Consider the following 17,643-nt stretch of genomic DNA (forward strand, 5'->3'; position numbering starts at 1 on the left):
AAAGAGTGTTATCAATGATGTCACTGTACAGGACACAATGATATGGAATTGACAGACAGTGGATGATTTTCAGAGATGAGGAACATCAGATGGCAATACTTTGAGAATATATATTCAAGTATCAGGTTATTCCTGGTTGAGGAAAAGAACAGAACTTTTTCTCTCCCGAACGAAAAACTCACTGCAAGATATAAGGAGAGAAAGTTAGCCTCTAGAGAAGATCAGTATAAAGATATAAAAGGGGGAGGATCTAGTGAAAGCTTGTAAAAATGAATAAGGCAATGAAGCTAAGCAATAACATGAAAAGGTGGTAAATTTTGATATATCATTTTTTGGCCAGTACTGGAATTTGGCTTACTGAGGAAGAAAGAAAGATGGCCCTAGGGAGTATTAGAAGCAAAAAGCGAAGAAAGAAAATATGCTCTGAATAGTCTCATAGTTTGAAATCTAAGTTTAATTTTTAAAAAGTCAGGTTTCATGAGATGTAGAGAAGCAAATAAAACAGAATTTCTAACACACAATTGAGTATATCTGAAACTCTGCTACTCTTGTTTTTTTTTATTAAATGCAATCATAAGTTAGGAGTTTAATTCTAGATTTCATTGTATAATGCCAATTGTTAAACAAAAACTCCCTTCAGCATATTCAAGAAGACCTATCAAATGTATATTAAAAACATTATATAGCTCTTCTTATTAAATGTTCATGAAGTCTGTAGAAGCCCCCTCTTTTGATTCAACATTGTCAAGCACAGAGGACGTGTAGATATTCTTAACGAGGAGTAACCAGTCACCATTTCAGACCACCAGTCATATATAAGTGAGACACAGTAAGCACACCCACCTCTGCTTTGCCAGTTCCTATTCTCTTACCCTTTTTTGCATACCCAAGGACCATCTTCATCCCTATATATATTATTTTAATTTATTATCATTTTTTAAAATTTGACCAAAGATAGACAAAGAGAAAGAGAGAGAGAGAATGTGAGAAAGCAAGCTGCCAGGTCTAGGACTCAAATTGTTGTCGGCCATGTGCCTTAACTACCACACCACCTGCTGGTCCCCCTACATATATTTTTTACCCTTTATCTTCTGACAACTACATTTCCAGTCCAGCTACAGTTTTCTTTCCAAGATTGTAGTATCTGTCTCTTTCATTCTTTATTTTTTTATTATTTTTTTTTTCTTTAGATTTTTGTCATACAGTGGATAGACTCCATAGAGAGGGAGGGAGTGTGAGAAATCACACCCATTGAACATTGCCATGTCACAATCCCTTTTCCTCCACTTTCCCTTCAGGATGTTGGACGTGCACACATGCACACATGCGTGCACACACACATGCACACACCATGTTTCTCGATCTGCCAGGTTCAGGATTCAAACCATGCTATCAGCCATGTGAGATCCAGTCCCTTAACCACCATGCCACCTGCTGGTTCTGATCCTTTCTAATATTGTTCTGCATTGACAATACTACCCAGTCATTGTGTACATGAGTACATGACAAATATCACCCCAATTTTGGATACAGAGGTAAGGACCATCTGCACCCATAAAACCAGAATTTCCTGAATTTTGCCAAGTGATATCTTTAGGGTGTACATTGTCTATGTGACCTTCAAGTCAATGTGCAAATTTTTTGATCAATATTCATCCTATCCCTTTTTCCAAATTCTCATTCTTAGTGAGTCACTCAGTTCAGCTCTTTTGAAGAAAGGAGACTGCATGAGCGTGAATGTGAATACCACTGGGGGGATAGCATGGGAACTGTAACAGCAGTCCCTGACCCAGCAGGGTGGGCATAAACCCAGTGAGTATGGATAGAGCCTGTAAGTATACTGAGACACCAATCCAGTGATTAGACGGCATTCAATCGCAGAGTTGACTGTAAGAAAGGAACACACACACATTTCTGTGTGGACCTACCCAAACCACATGAGATTTTTGAAAGAAGATTCTTTTTTTCATCCGGTTGCAAAAGAGGGAATCAGGGAGAGTCTAGGTTGGAGGAGTGTTCAAAGCCAGATGATTCATGTTGACTATGACATGGAGAAGGCCATTTGGAAAGGGATGAAGAGCAGCATGCAGGGTCTGGAGGCAGCCCTAGCATCACAATGGCAGGAGACCAGGGGCTTCAGTTTTGGAGCATCAAGAAAATTAATTTTGCCAAAAAAGAATGAGCTTTGTCCTGGGAACAAGCAGGTGGCAAGGTGGGTAAGGCACTGGGCTCCCACACAGCCGACTGCAGTTTGAATCCTGGACTTGGCAGATGGCTTTCTCTCTCGCTCTCTCATGAGCTAATGTGCCCTATAGCAAATTTTTAAATAATAATAATTAATTAATTTAATTTAATAAATATTTATTTAAAAAGATAATCCTGTATGATGATAAGCATCTTTATAGTAATTTTGTCTTCTAGATTATTTTAATGGTAATTTAAGATCAAGTATTATTGTTACACAGATGCATAGATTCAGAATATACATTCACACAAGAATACATATTTAGGGCAAGGTACTCAATATTTATGTAAATACATATGTGGCCATTCCTCAACATTTCTTGAAAAATGTGTTTTATGAGAAAACTGTGGATAGCTTTCAAGTTGGTTTGTACCAAAGTGAACTTATATTTTAATTCTATTCTTCCATGAACTTTTTGAAGTCACCTCATATATATTTGTTTACTTCATCTCTGAGTATTGCTGTCTCATATATTACACCCTGGCCATTCCCTCATGTTGGTAGCTAGTGATCTAATTCAGTAGCTATGTCCTAGCCCATTCAGGTTACTAAAATAAAATACCAGAAATTATGAGAGAAAGTCAAAATGCTTATGGATAAATGGAATTAAAATGAGTTTATGTTGCTACAAAACATTGAAGTTCATGCAATTTGTAACACACACTTCCCATGAATTTTTTGAAGAGTCCTCATAGGTGGCTCACAAACAAGAGGTGCTTATTTCTCACAGTTCTGGAAGCTGAGAAGTCCAAGATGAAGACATTAGTAAATTTGGTGTCCGGTGAGTACCTGTTCTCTGCTTCAAAGATGGTACATTCTTGCTGTATCTTCACATGGTAGAAAATGCAGGAAGTGTTCCCTGGGGCCTCTTTTATACGGGCACTAACCTCAGTCGTGAGCACTTCACCTCCATGACCTAGTCACTTTCCAGAAGCCTGGCTCATTGTGAAGTTAGGATTTCAATATATTCAAGCCACAGCAAGTTTCCAAATGATTTTTGTTTTGCTTTGCTTTGCTTATGTGTATGTTTACTTGTTTTTGTTTAAGGGCACATGTGCTCACCAGACTGAGAAAGAGAGAAAGTGAGGAAGCACCCCTCATGGGAAGTGATCGTGCCACAATAGCTTCTCCACCATTTCTCCTTCCTTCGGAGTTTTGGGCATTCACACACACACATGCTAGGTGTATTTCTCAAGCCTCCAGGTCCAGGCTTGAGCTGCGTGTTCAGATATGTGGGTGCTGGCTGCATGAACTAACGCACTACAGAGCCAGGCTTAAGTTTCGTTAAGTTTTGTGGGTGGTTGACAGCAGTGACAAAATATTTTCAGGATCATACTGACTTTACCCACTTTCTTCACTGTCATTCTCTCACAAGCGAACAGTGGCATTTTCCAGAGGCTGTGAAATCACATCAGATTGAATAGAGAAGCTGCTTCGAGAACCCAGGTATCTTCTAGGAATGCAGACTTTGAAGAGATTCTCAAAATTAAAACAATCCCAACTCGTCCCACTGTTATTATTTTTGGAAAACATGGTCATTTTCTATTAAAATGTTACACATCTTAACATGTAATTAATTTATTATTACTATTTTTAAAAGAATTAATACACAATGATTTTTTAAGTTCTCAGTATTCATTCCTCATATGGTACATTTTCATAGGAACACTCCATTTTTAAAAAGCTCTTTGGATGTTCAATGATTTTTTTTGAAATGTAAAGTAATTCTGACACCCAAAGATTCCAAACTCCTCATTTAAATCTTTTTTTTTAATAGGTGTTTTAATAATTCACTGGATGGATGAAACACTGAGTTACTTGTTGATTTTATGAGTTGAAATTCCTACACTTTGTTGAAAGCGTTCTAGAAAGCATGGAACTTAAAATATGTATCCCTCTGGGATCAGCAGGAGGTGCGGTGGTTAAGGCATTGAACTCCCACATGGCTGACCACTGCTAGAACCCCCAACCTGGCAGCTTGCTTTCACATTTTCTCTCTCCCTCTCTCTCTCTCTCCTGTTGAGTGCATGTGCCCTATAGCAAATTAAAAATAATAATAATAATAAATTAAATAAATAATTCTTTAAGAAAATATACCTACCTTTGACCAAGCAGTCCCACTTCTGGGTATTAGCCTAAGAAAACTTAAGCTGTGATAGGAGAAAGGAGGAAAAGTCTAGGTTTACACTTTCCTAACCATTATATCCAAGGTATCAACGACATAATGCATGAAATGTTTTTATTCACGCTGCATGTCCACAGAAAGCCTGGAGGACTCTGTTCCCAGTACCCACCCAGAAACCAGTGAAAAAATGACACCTATTGAGAATCTTTGCCAGTTTGTTTGTATGAGATTAATTGTGCAAGAAGTAAGTCACAACATTTTTGTTATTTTAGGACAATACACAAATATACCATGTTAATTTCATAAAAACTGAATTCTTCACTTAGAGGAGTTTAGAAAAGTCATAGGATGTATTTGGATCTTCTTTAAAGACAATATGGGACCAGCAGTTAGTGTAATGGCCATATCGGTGAACTCCCATGTTGCTGACTGCGGTTCAAGTGCTGGACCCAGTGGCTTAAACTCACGCTAGACACGTGTGCATGTGTGCCCAAGATCCCGAGAGGAGAATGGAGGAGAAGGGATTGTGGTGTGGCCATCCCCCCTGGGGGGTGATTTCTCACTTTCTGTCTCTCTCCTCTTTCTGGCGAGCGCACGCACCCTATAGCAAAAACCTCTCAAAAAAAAAAAAAAAAAAAAGACAATATGAGTGGAAGACTATATTACTGTCAGTTTCATTCTCTTATTTCATCAACCTAAACATCTTATTTTCTCTCTCTCTGAATAAAATTCTGCAAAATGTACACATATTTATCTTTTATATCAGTGCAATTTTAAAAGCAAATGCATTTTAGACAGAAGATTTTGGATAAGGGCCAAAGAAACAACATTTTGTGAAGTTGCTTTGACAGATAATTAGATTTGAAAAGTGTATTTAAGTTTTAGACTGCAAATTTCTGCCGAGTAGACTTTTTAAGACAATGAAGCACAGGCAAACCATACAGATGACAGATCTAGAAGTTCATAACTTTTTTTTTTATCTAACAGTCTATTGTTGATACAAGGGAAAATGGTTGACATATATTTGAACAGTAGTAAGTTTTTCAGAGCATGAGATTTTCAATTATTTTCCAACCAAAAATTCCACTTGGAAAGTGCAAGAAATGTACCACCAATATTTTTCTGAGAGTTTGTACATAAGATAGATGCTCAAATATGAAAGCAGCCAACCAACCATATTTATTGAAATGTTTAAAAATTAGAACCTCTTCCAAATAGTTCTAGATTCTCAATTTATCTTTTACCTTAAGCTGTTTTCATGATGAGATCTATTGCAAAAAAAAAAAAAAAAAAAAAAGTCTTTAGAAGATGTCATCGAAATAAACCCTTCAGGCCTTAAAGTTTTTTTTTAAATATGTATTTACTCATATCACCAAAACAGTACTTTTGATATCATTTGCGCCACAACTGATACCTCCAGAGTCTGTTTTTCTTTTCACCTTACGATTGCTGAAGTATGAGAATATTGAAGTACAAAATACAACCTTAATTTAAAAAATATTATTTGACCAATGTCATCGTTGCAGACAAGAACCATTAATAGAGGCAAAACTTAGTGGGTTAAAGTAATATGAAAAATCAGGATATTAGCATAATCTCAAAGTTTTACTTCTTAAGATATTGCTAATTAGAAGGATAAAGAAAAGCATGTTACATCAGTAAAGCCTGGAAAACTGCGAGTGATGAAAGCTTATTAGTAACCAGACACAGAAAATCTCATTCACTCAGAAAGGTCCATATCACTTTACGGTATTCGTGACAAAAATGAACACTCTGAATTTAATCATAAGCAAATATCAAACAAATCCAAATGTAGAGGCAACCAGTAAAATGAGCATTGGTTTATGGAGAAGCTGCTGATGTGGATGAGCCTAAGGTGACAGGATCAATGAATGCAAGTGGGAGCCTGGACCGGAATCAGAACCAGGAACTCAGATAAATGTCTGAAACATGAATAAAGTCTAGGGATTAGTTAATAGCACTGTAGCAACATTGATTTCCTAGTTTTATTAATTATAGGAGGAGGTCTTCAAAAGCTCATGGAAAATGCATATTTAGATTTCAAAAACTTTTTGCAACAAAACAAACTTGTATTCAAATTCCATTTTTCCAAAGACTTTTCGATATTGCCTTTTTATAATGATTATTAATATTTTTAACAATTATTTTATTTAACTTTATTTATTATTATTGTCATTATTATTTTCCAGTTTGATCAGAGAGAGAGAGGAAGTGAGAAAGTAAACCACCAGGTTCGAGACTTGAACCGTAGTCGGCCATGTGGGAGTCTAGCGCCTTTTACCACCATGGCACTTGCCGGCCCCATGATTATAAATATTTTCACAATGAGGAAGGTGGGTGAAAGTATAAGGAATTCTTTGTATTATTTCTATAACTTTCTAAGTCTGAAATTATTTCAAAATAAAGAAATCATAAGATGGCATTTTTATGAAAAATACATTGGAAGGAAAACACATACATGAGTATGATGAGGCAACAACAAATATATTTAGAAATAGGTAAGCAGAGAGGCCAGCAGATGGTTACTGGTTATATCCCTATACTCCCACATAGCTGACTGCAGTTCGAGTCCCGGACCAGTGGCTTAAAACATGCCGGGCATGTTGAGTGAGGGCCCAAGATCCCAGGAGGAGAACAGAGGAGAAGAAATTGCAGTGTGATCATAACCTCCCCCACAGCGGGACGGGCGGATTTCTCACTTTCCCTCTCATTGTCTGTCTCTCTCTAGTGAGTGAGTGTACACACCTAAGGCAAAAACCTCTTAAAAACAAAAATAGAACTAGGTAAGAATAAACAGAGAGAACAGTGAAATGGGAAAAAAAACTAAACACAAGTGAAAATTAAAAGTATGGTAAAATATTATTCAAATGAGTGAAAGAAGGAATTACATCAGATGTTTAAAAATACAGTTGGAGGGAAACAGCAGGTGGCATGGTGGTTAAGGTGCTGGACGCTCCCACATGGCCATACACTGTTCGAATCCCGGAACTGGTGGCTTGCTTTCTCACTTTCTCTCTCTCTCTCTCTCTCTCTCTGTCTCTCTATCTCTGATCAAATTAAAATAAATGAATTAATAAATAAAATTAAATAATTAATTCCTTAAAGCTGACACTTGTATAGAGAATCAGCAGATGGCATAATGGTTATGTTGCTGGACTCCCATGTAGTCAACTGCATTTCTAGTGCTGGACCCAGCAGCTTGAAACATGCTGGGCACGTGTGTGTGAGTACCCAAAATCCCAAGAGGAGAATGGAGGAGAAGGGATTGTGGCATGCCCATTTCCCCTTGGTGGGTAATTTCTTGCTTTCAGTTTCTCTGTCTCTCTCTGTGTCACTGGCAAGCACACACAGCCAAAATCTCTCTCTAAAAAATATACACTTGTATAGAAAGAAAGAAAAAAGGTTACATACTACATATAGGATTTAACTGCAACATTAACTATAATGATAAGAAGTACTTAGAAACATGAAATGGAGGGCCAACCCATGGTCTGGTGATTAAGGTGCTGGATCCCATACAGCCAACTATGCGGTTTGAGTCCCAGACCTAGTCTGGGCACAAGCACGTGAATGCCCCAAATCCTGAAAGGTGGAAAAAGTGGAGAAGAGCTTGCAGGGCAACCATTCCTCATGGGGGTATTTTCTCACATCTTTTTCTCTTTCTCCAACAAGCACCCTTTGGCAAAATTAAAAAAATAAATAAAGAGAAAGAAAGAAAGGAAGGAAGGAAGAAAGGAAGAAAGGAAGAAAGGAAGAAAGGAAGAAAGGAAGAAAGAAAGAAAGAAAGAAAGAAAGAAAGAAAGAAAGAAAGAAAGAAGAAACAAAGTAGAGAAGGTCTTTCTGATCAGGACAGAATATCTAAACTAAAGACAAAAAATATGGAAAACTGGGACCAGCAATTAGCGTAACAGATAATTCACTGGACTCCCACATAGTCGACCGCGGTTCCAGACCTGGACCCTGTAGCCTAAACTCACACTGGGCACATGTGCGTGCATGCCCAAGATCCCAAGAGAAGAATGGAGGAGAAGGGATTGCGGCTTGGCCATCCCCCCTGGGGGTGATTTCTCGCTTTCTATCTCTCTGTCTCTCTCTCTCTCTGTCTGGCAAGTGCACGCGCCCTATAGCAAAAACCTCTAAAAAAATATGGAAAACTATTAAAAAGTTTAATGAAAGATTACAGAGAAAAAATAAGAGAACAGTACAATAGGAGATAAATTTGTTGCCAATTGCCGTGAATAGATACATCACAGAAGAATTACCATGGCACAAACATTTATGAAAAGATGTACATGTTCACTCACAGTTAAATAAATGCAATAAAAAATGACATCAAGATACTAATTTTAGGAATCAATCTGGCCAAAGTTAAAAAAAAAATGTATAAACAGCAGTGTGGGTAAAGTATTGAGAAACACAATTCCTTGCATGGTTGATGGGTTTGTCCACAGGGGTCACCAGTTTGGAGGACAATTTAACAGTATGCAGTGGAATTTTAAAAGCACGTGCTCTTTAATTCAATAATTCCCCTGCTAAGAATTTACAATATTTACCCACTCTCAGCAGTACCCTACGATATCTATTCCTGATAGCAGAAACTCCCTGAGTAAATGGATGTTCTGTTTATAAGTTACTGAGCTCTTAGGAGAACTTGGCACATACACTGTGCTAAATCCGTGTTTTTTGAATCAGTGAGTGAATTAATCAAGCGAGTGTAGCATTGTTTAGCAAAAGTTAAAAATAAATGTCCACTCAATAATCTATGGCACCTCATTAATATAATAATATACAAAAGTTTGTTTTGTTATTTAAGGAGATGGATCTGTATGTCTGATCTTCCAGATCTTCAAATTACACACAAAGCAGTCTATCAACTATTTATTGAAAAAGTTTCACTCAATAGTGTGCAATCAATATCATTTTGTTTTGTCTTGTCTTGTTTTGTTTTTAACATCCTTTCAACCTGCCATGTGGGCTTATTTCTTCCACAGACTTTGGATAAAAAGTTGAACAGGTTTTCATAACTCTTCCAGTCACTCACAGATAATAAAAAGTCCTCAGGTCATTTTCAGACAAGTGATGTTCTTGTTTCTGAATTAAACTCTCCAGTTCAAAGCCCCACTGAATCACTCCAGATTACCATCTCAAACACTTTAGATTACCATCTGAAACTTTCTCAGCCTGGCTCGGGAGTCTGGAGCAGGTATGGACCCAGAAGGAAGGAAAAGTGAGTACCTTTGCTTTTTCCTTTCCTCCTCATTTCCCTGAGGGCCTTTGAATGTTCTGTGTATGAGGATGGGAAGCAGAGAGGAGGGGTGCAGGTTCAAGTTGTACCAGAGGTCCCCAGTGTCAGATTGGACATGGCCCAGGAACCACGTCCCCATCATCGTCTTTGCGGGTCTGGTGGCATTGCCAGTCCTTGTGGGAATCTGGGGACCCAGGGCCACTACAGAGGATGGGACAGATGCTCTCTGGGCTGCCACTGTCCCCAAAGGGCAGCTCCTCAGGGGGGCTTCTTGGCCTCTCCCAGTCAGACTCACAGAAATCTCTTTTCACACTCCCCTCTCTACCAGCATGGCAGAAGGGTCCAATTATTCACTTTTGTTTGTCAAAGAAATGAGACCAATGTTACCTAATAAAATTCAATCTTCATATCTAGAGTCTAGAGCAAGAACAAAGGAGTTTATTGGGGGCATTTAAATGCTCTAACATTAAACATGTCAGACTCTACCTGTGCTCAAGAAATACACGGAGTCTCCTTTGGATAAATCCCTTTTGAGTTATTTTTCTTCTTTCAGACTCAGCAGGATAAAACAATTGTCAAAAATAATGATTTGAACTAGACTTGGCAGTTGCAATTCAGCACTTGGACTAATAATCCATATTCTTAAAAAAGAAGAGGAAGAAATGTTGAGCTCTTGGCTCTCAATTATTAATTCTAAAACACAGGTTTTGCTTTCCAGCTTAATAATAAACCTCATGTTCTATATAATCATATCTTTGTATATGTGGTATGTGTAAGTGCTTCATAAAAATAACATAAAATAAAATAAGCAAGTATTTTTTGGAATGCCAAACACTGAAATCTGGCAACTTGTCGTGTCTAATGGATGTAGCTACAGAAGGAAGTGTGGGATGGTATATGTTTAAAAAAAAAAAAATCTATTTTCAGCACACCGCAATAACAAACAAAAAAATTGTGTCTAAAACATTTCCTTTTCCTGAGCAGCCCTAACCTAGACTTCCACCCTCTGATAGGTAGCGTGTTTTCACCTCATTTCAAGAGCACAAGACCAAGAAGGAACTTTATTTTTAAATGCTCATTTACAGAGTAGTCTTAGACACTGAGGAGCACAGATTCAATTAATTAATAGAAGGACTGATAGAAATTAACAGTTTAAGAGTGTACACCCTAAGACAAAGATTAGTGAAATAATTAGTATAAATCATATAAAGTTAAGCACTTTACAGGCACTTTTAGAAGTCATTTATGATTTTACTATAATATTCAAAATGTATACAGTAAATATCTATTTATTCTACTTTTAATTTTCAGAGGGCACATATACTTGCCAGAGAGAGACAGAGACAGAGAAAGCATCCCCACAGTGGCATGCGGTCAGGCTGCAGTTCCTTCTCCATTTCTCTGTCCTGTCAGAATTCTGGGCACACACACATACCCAGTGTGCTTTTCTAAGCTGCTGAGGCCAGGATTCAAGCCATGCTTGGCCATGTCGAATCTGGTTCCTTAATACCAAGTGATGGGGTGGCTTTATTACTTTACTGTAAGGACAATATTTTCAAAGATTTTGGGGGAAAGATCTAATGTATAAGAAAAAATGAATTCTGGAAAAAAAACAATACGCAAGTACCTTTAAGACAAAATATGACTAGATGAAAACAGTAATGCCATTTCAAAGTATTTTCCTCACATTATGTAGCTATTAATTTGAAACTGACTTTTAATTTCAATAGGCTCTGGTGTTATAACGTAAAAAAAAAAAATGAGTCCTACCTAAACATAATGTAGAATTCCTATTTCTAGAAATGTGGAAGGCAAAATACTCAGAATATTTTTCCTGATATTAAGTTACGTACATAGGTAAGGAAGTGAATAGAAAGATCAGGTACAGAGGAAGGTACTAGAAACAAAAGGTGGAAACGAGGTGACATTGTGGCAATTCTGGGACTTCATAATTCAAAGGCTGGAACTTGAACTGCCTCATAAGTGACATAAACTTATGCAAGCAAATGAGGGCCAAAGGTGGATTTTGTTATTATTTTTGCAAATGTTACACAAATATAACACTGCGTTGATCTTAGAGCTGTAGAAAGAGCTTACATGCATCTACTCAGGCTTCCACATGCCATAAGCTGGGTATCTTAAAATTTCAAAAAATTACCTTTTCACAGCTCAAAATCAAAATCTTATCTGACTTGGTGTCTGGTGAAGCCTGTTTTCCTGGTTTGTAGTCCAAAGGGTCTAGACACTGGTTGTTCTGTACGAAGGCAGAGGCTTCTAGCTCTTTTCTCTTCTTCCTAACCCCCCTCCAGCTCTCCCTTAATAATCCATTCAAGGAAATGTAGGCTTCTTCCAGCATACACGGCGAATCTCTTCCAGCCTCTGCCCATTACCCAGTTCCAAAGCCGCTCTTACATTTTTAGGCATTTCTTCTAACAACACCCTTCTTTAATACCTAGTTTTTGTCTTGGTTTGTGTGAATTGCTAAATGAAATACCATAAACTGGGTGGCTTGTAAGCAGCAGAAATGTATTTCTCACAGTTTTAGAGACTGGGAAGCCCTAGATCAAGTCACCGGTAGATTCAGGGTCTAGGGAGGGCCCATTTCCTGGTTCATAGGTGGCAGTCGTTGTGTCCTCACATGGCGGAAGGGAAAGGGTGTTCGCTGGAGTCTCTTATATAAAGGCACTAATTCCACTCAAGAGATGCTACTCCAGCCGACTGGAGAGTAAGTAAACTGCACCATGATTTTGACAATTGTGAACTAAGAAGTGACACATCTCTGACCATAAATTATTTCTTTTTAGTGTTCAAAATATTGTCCTTGGGTATCATTTTTATTAAATTGATATCAGTATCTATGATTTTATAAATATTACTTACAAATTGGCTAAATTTGAAGTTTAAAACCTGAAATATAGTGATTAAATAATATGACATTAGGCTGAGAGCACATTTATAGTTTCTTAGCCAAATATGGTAAATAGAAGGTTGTCTCTCTGAAATCAATGAAGCACCAATAAATGATGACAGTCCTATGTAACTATTCAGCAATATCTTGAGGAGATTGCATGCAAATTAGCAAATCATGGACTTGAATTTTTAAATATAGATGTGATATTTTCCCAGATCACTAGAGAAAGAAAGCTGAGGATCAACTGATAATACAGGTTACTATGAACTGTTCAGGATTTATGTTATATTCTACTACATTTTATTTCAAATTTAAAACAATTCTGAACTGCATTTTTTATTATTTATTTATTTTTGTTTTTTAGGTTTTTGCCACAGGGCCTGTGCACTTACCTGAGGAAGACAGAGAGAGGAAAAGTAAGAAATCATCCCCTAAGGGGATGGCCACACTACAATTCCTTCTCCTCCATTCCCCTATCAGGATTTGGGGCATACATGCACATGCAAACAGTGTGATTGTCAAGGTACCAGGTCCAGGCTCGAACTTTATTTTGAACCACCTGGTTCCATATGGTAGGCCAGGTGGGATCCAGCACCTTAACCACCACACCACCTGCTGGACCCTTGAGCTATATTTTAAATAATTTTAACAAAATATTTTCACTTTTATCATTTGCAATTAAATTTTTTTTTTTACTTAAAATTTACTCCTGTAGTATCTGCAATTTCTTGTCTTAAGATAGTTTATTTATGCAAGTATTTTTAATTTACTTTAAAACTTGGGGAAAATAACATGCTACAGAATATTCCCTCTTAACTAAATATTCACTAAACATGTTGTACACTTTTATGCATAGACCACATAAATAATGTGAAAAGTATTTTATAGGCCATTACTTTTTTCAGACCTGTCACAACTGTGACACAAAAATTGTAGAGACCATCAGTTTCATTTCATAGGTAAAGATGGGTTCACTCTTCTCTCTGGAACAAAGGAAAGCAACAACAATACTGCAGAATAGAAAAGGAAAGCTTATAGCCAAGGTAACTAGGAAACACTATTAATTTTTAATTTTAAAAAAAGGTTTCCAGTACCAGCCAGAATAGGATCCGGGAGCACACCAAAAGTAGCATTGACCTCCTTGCATCTTGGGCAGAACTAGAAGTGGTTCAAATTGCACGTGAGTGGATGGGAAAAACAGAAAGTCTCCGTAGCTCAGACTCACACAGGAGCTGGGATGTGAGGTTGAATGAGAAAACAGAGTGAACTTAAAATAAATAAATAAATTACTGGTAAAGTAATGCTGGGAGGGAGGAGGAAGTCATCCTGTATCTGATGACTTGGGTTAGCTGGAAAAGAGTAAGTCTCCTCACACAGACTCACACTCACTCACACACACGTATGCACACACACACACATGCACACACAGAATAGCCAACTATAGTCCACACTGAGCCAAGAACACTCATGTCTCTGGACTACATTCGCATAACCTCACGTAATGTGTGGATGAAGGTGTCTGCAGATAATGAAGGGTGGCGGGTATAATATTCCCAAGATAACTCATTCTTTTCCTGAGAAAGTAGGGGTAGGATGTCAGAATTTACTGAGGCTAAATGCAGAGCAGAGGAATTAAACAAAACATGAAATAAACTTTGTAATGGTAAGTTTGGTAATCCACATCGAAAGTCTAACAGTAACGAGTATTACTTATTAAATTAGATAACATTATACATGAAGTGAAAAGTTTAGGAAGTTTAAGAGGGTAACACGAAAAGGTCAGAAATGTGCTGTCTTTTCTACTGACCCATGTAAGTGGGAAAACACAAGATGTGCATAGGCGTATAAATAATTAGGCCAAACTAATCAATGTATGTATGTTAAACACTCTATCTGTACACAGCAGTACAACTGTGTGATTGCCCATTTTAAAATCATCTTAAAACTTATCATGTATTAACACATAAACAAAACTACAGTTGATAAACAAAAAAATGTGAAATATGAATTACTGTTTTGTTTTGAAGTTTTTTACTTTAGGAACTAAATCAAACTACATTTTTTTTGGGGGGGAAGGGAGAGATTTTTGCTATAGGGCACACGTGTGCTCACCAGAAAGAGAGATGCAGAGATACAGAAAGCAAGAAGTCACCCCCCAGGGGGGATGGCCACGCAGCAATTTCTTCTCCTCCATTCTCCTCTCTGGATTTTGGGCACGCACACACACGCACCCGGTGTGAGTTTAAACCACCAGTTCTGGGACTCAAACCACGGTTGACTACATGGGAGGACATAGCCATTATGCCAACTGCTGGTCCCTCAAACTACATTTTCAAAATACATAGAAAATGACAATAACATAGTTCACCAGGTTTCAAGTCCAGTCCCAATTTCAGAAAAATATTTAAGGCCAGTTATGCATTTCTTGCCTAGCAAAAAAGAATTGAAATAAATTAATTAAGTATTTAATTTCAAAAGTTAGAAATAGAACCACACACTAAGCCTGGAAATCAGAAAGAAAGAATTTTAAAAAATTAAAATGGAAAATAAAATATGTTTAGTAAGAATAATACAAAAATCCAAAGGTTATCTTTCAAGAGGTACAAAGTTTCAGTTATGTAAGATAAGTAGATTCTGGAGCTCTAATGTATAAATATGGTGACCGTAATTATTGACAATCTCCTGTTTATTTGGAATTCGTCAAGAGAAGACATCTCAAATATTCTTACCACAGGCACACATAAATGGTACTTATGTGAAGTCATAGATAGATAGGCCAATTAGCTTGTTGGGGTAAAATTTCACAATACATACATATTTCACATCACCTCATGCACCTTAAATACATAAATTCTTTTTTGTCAGTTAATCCAGAATAAGGGCGGAAACTTAGAGGAAAATCAAATGTCTATTTCCTTACAATCAAATAATAAAAGGGAAAAAAAGATCATTGAAGAAGAGAAAAAAATAAGCATTACTTCACCGAAAAAATGTAATATACTATTATATATAAATTTATATTGAAGAAATACAAATTAAATCAGGATGATAAATTCATTGGTATATTGAAAAATATTATATGGGGGCTGGCCCATGGCCTGGTGGTTAAGGAAGCCAGATCCCACATGGCCAACCTTGCAGTTTGAGTTCCAGATCCAGCATCTTCAGAAATATGTGCACGCGGTCCCCAAATCCCAACAGGATGGAGACAAGGAGGAGAAGGGATTCAGTGTAACCATATTCCATTGAGGGGTGCTTGTTCCCTCTCCCTGTGTCTCTCTCTGTCCCTGTCTCTCTCTCTTGAGAGTGCATGCACTTTCTGGCAAATTAAAATATTAATATATTTTATGAATTGTATGAGCAAGGTAAAATTTATTCCAGAAAGGTATAGATAGCTAAACCTTTAGGAATCTAATAATGCAACTGATCAGATGAACATATTAAATAGAAAACACTAAACTGAAAATGGTAATAGAATCCTCATGAGAGGTGGTGAAATTACTTAGAAATACTCATCGCTCATTTATGATACTCGCAAACGAGAAAACTGAGAAACTTCCTTACAATGATAAGTCTATCCATTAAACATCTACAGTCAACTTCATACATAATAGAGAAAACTGAAGCATTTCTCTTTTTTGTTTTTTTAATTTTTAAAGAGCGATCTTTGCTATAGGGTGCACGCATTCGCCAGAGAGGCAGAGAGAGACAGAGAGACAGAAAGTGTGAAATCACACCCCCTCCCCGCCCCCACCTCTGCAGATGGCCATGCTTGCAATCTTTTCTCCTCCATTCTCCTCTCAGGAGCTTGGGCATGCACACACACATGCCCAGCATGAGTTTTAAGTCACTAGATCTGGAACTCCAACCATGATCAGCTACTTAAGTTAAGTCCAGCAAATTAACCATTACCCATCTGCTGGTCCTATGATGCACATTTTTTAAAGTCAAAAATAAGGTAAGGATGATCACTTTGCCAAATAATATAAACATAAAAAGACAGTAAACAAAGACAAATGTCTGAGATGGGAAAGAAAAAATAAAACTATATTTGCATTTTGCTTAAAGACAATAAATCTTTTTTAGGAGTATTATATACAAATTGAACTACTGCATATTATCAGTGTTGATTATGATAGAAATATGTAAAAGTAAGTAGGTTTTGATGAAACAATTATAACAATTAGATAATGCATCCAGTGACATTATTATCCCATTCCTATAGCAACATAAAATATAAGGTATCTAAGTGTAAATCTTAATATATGACATATAAAACTTCCATGGCAGAAATGATAAAGCCCAGGTTTAAATAAAAATGTATATATCAAATTTATACTATTTTTTGCATGTTATTAAAATTAGAACTTTTCCCAGACCAGCAGATGGCATATTGGTTATGTCACTGGATTCCCACAGTAATCATGGTTCAAGTCTTAGATCTGGCAGCATCTTAAAACTAACACTGGACATGTTTGAGTGCATGCCCAAAATCCTGAGAGGAGAATGGAAGAAAAGAGATTGCGGTGTGGCTATCCCTCTGAGACATGATTTCACACTTTTTATCTCTAGGCCTCTCTGCAAGTGCATGTGTCCTACAGCAAAAATCTCTAAAAAAAAATTTTAAAAAAAAATGTAACAAAAGAAAAAGAAACCAAGAACTTTTCCACTTAAAAATCCTGCTACACACCTTGGGATGGATTTTTTTAAATTTGCTTCAGGTCACAAGCCCTCAATAGAGAAAGACAGCGAGAAAGAGGGGAAGTAAGAAAGCAGCTCCCATGGGGTATGATCATCTTGCAATCCCTTCTCCTCAGTCTTCCTTTTTGGGGATTTTGGGCATGTGCGCACACACATGTACCCAGTGTGTCTTTTAAGCTGCAAGGCCCAGGACTTGGACCACGTGGTTGAACATGTAGGATCCAGCACCTTCACCACTAGGTCAAGGATAGCAACCTCCTGGTAGTATTTAAGTAGCTATTGTTGATAATATCCAGACCTTTTTTACTACTTTTAATTTTTAATTTTAATTTATTTTTAGTCACCATAAAATGAAGCCCTGTAAGGGACCAGACCAGCAGTTAGCGTAATGGCTA

This window comes from Tupaia chinensis, unplaced genomic scaffold, assembly GCF_000334495.1.
Source record: "Tupaia chinensis unplaced genomic scaffold, TupChi_1.0 Scaffold000096_1, whole genome shotgun sequence".
In the NCBI taxonomy this organism is placed as follows: Eukaryota; Metazoa; Chordata; class Mammalia; order Scandentia; family Tupaiidae; genus Tupaia; species Tupaia belangeri.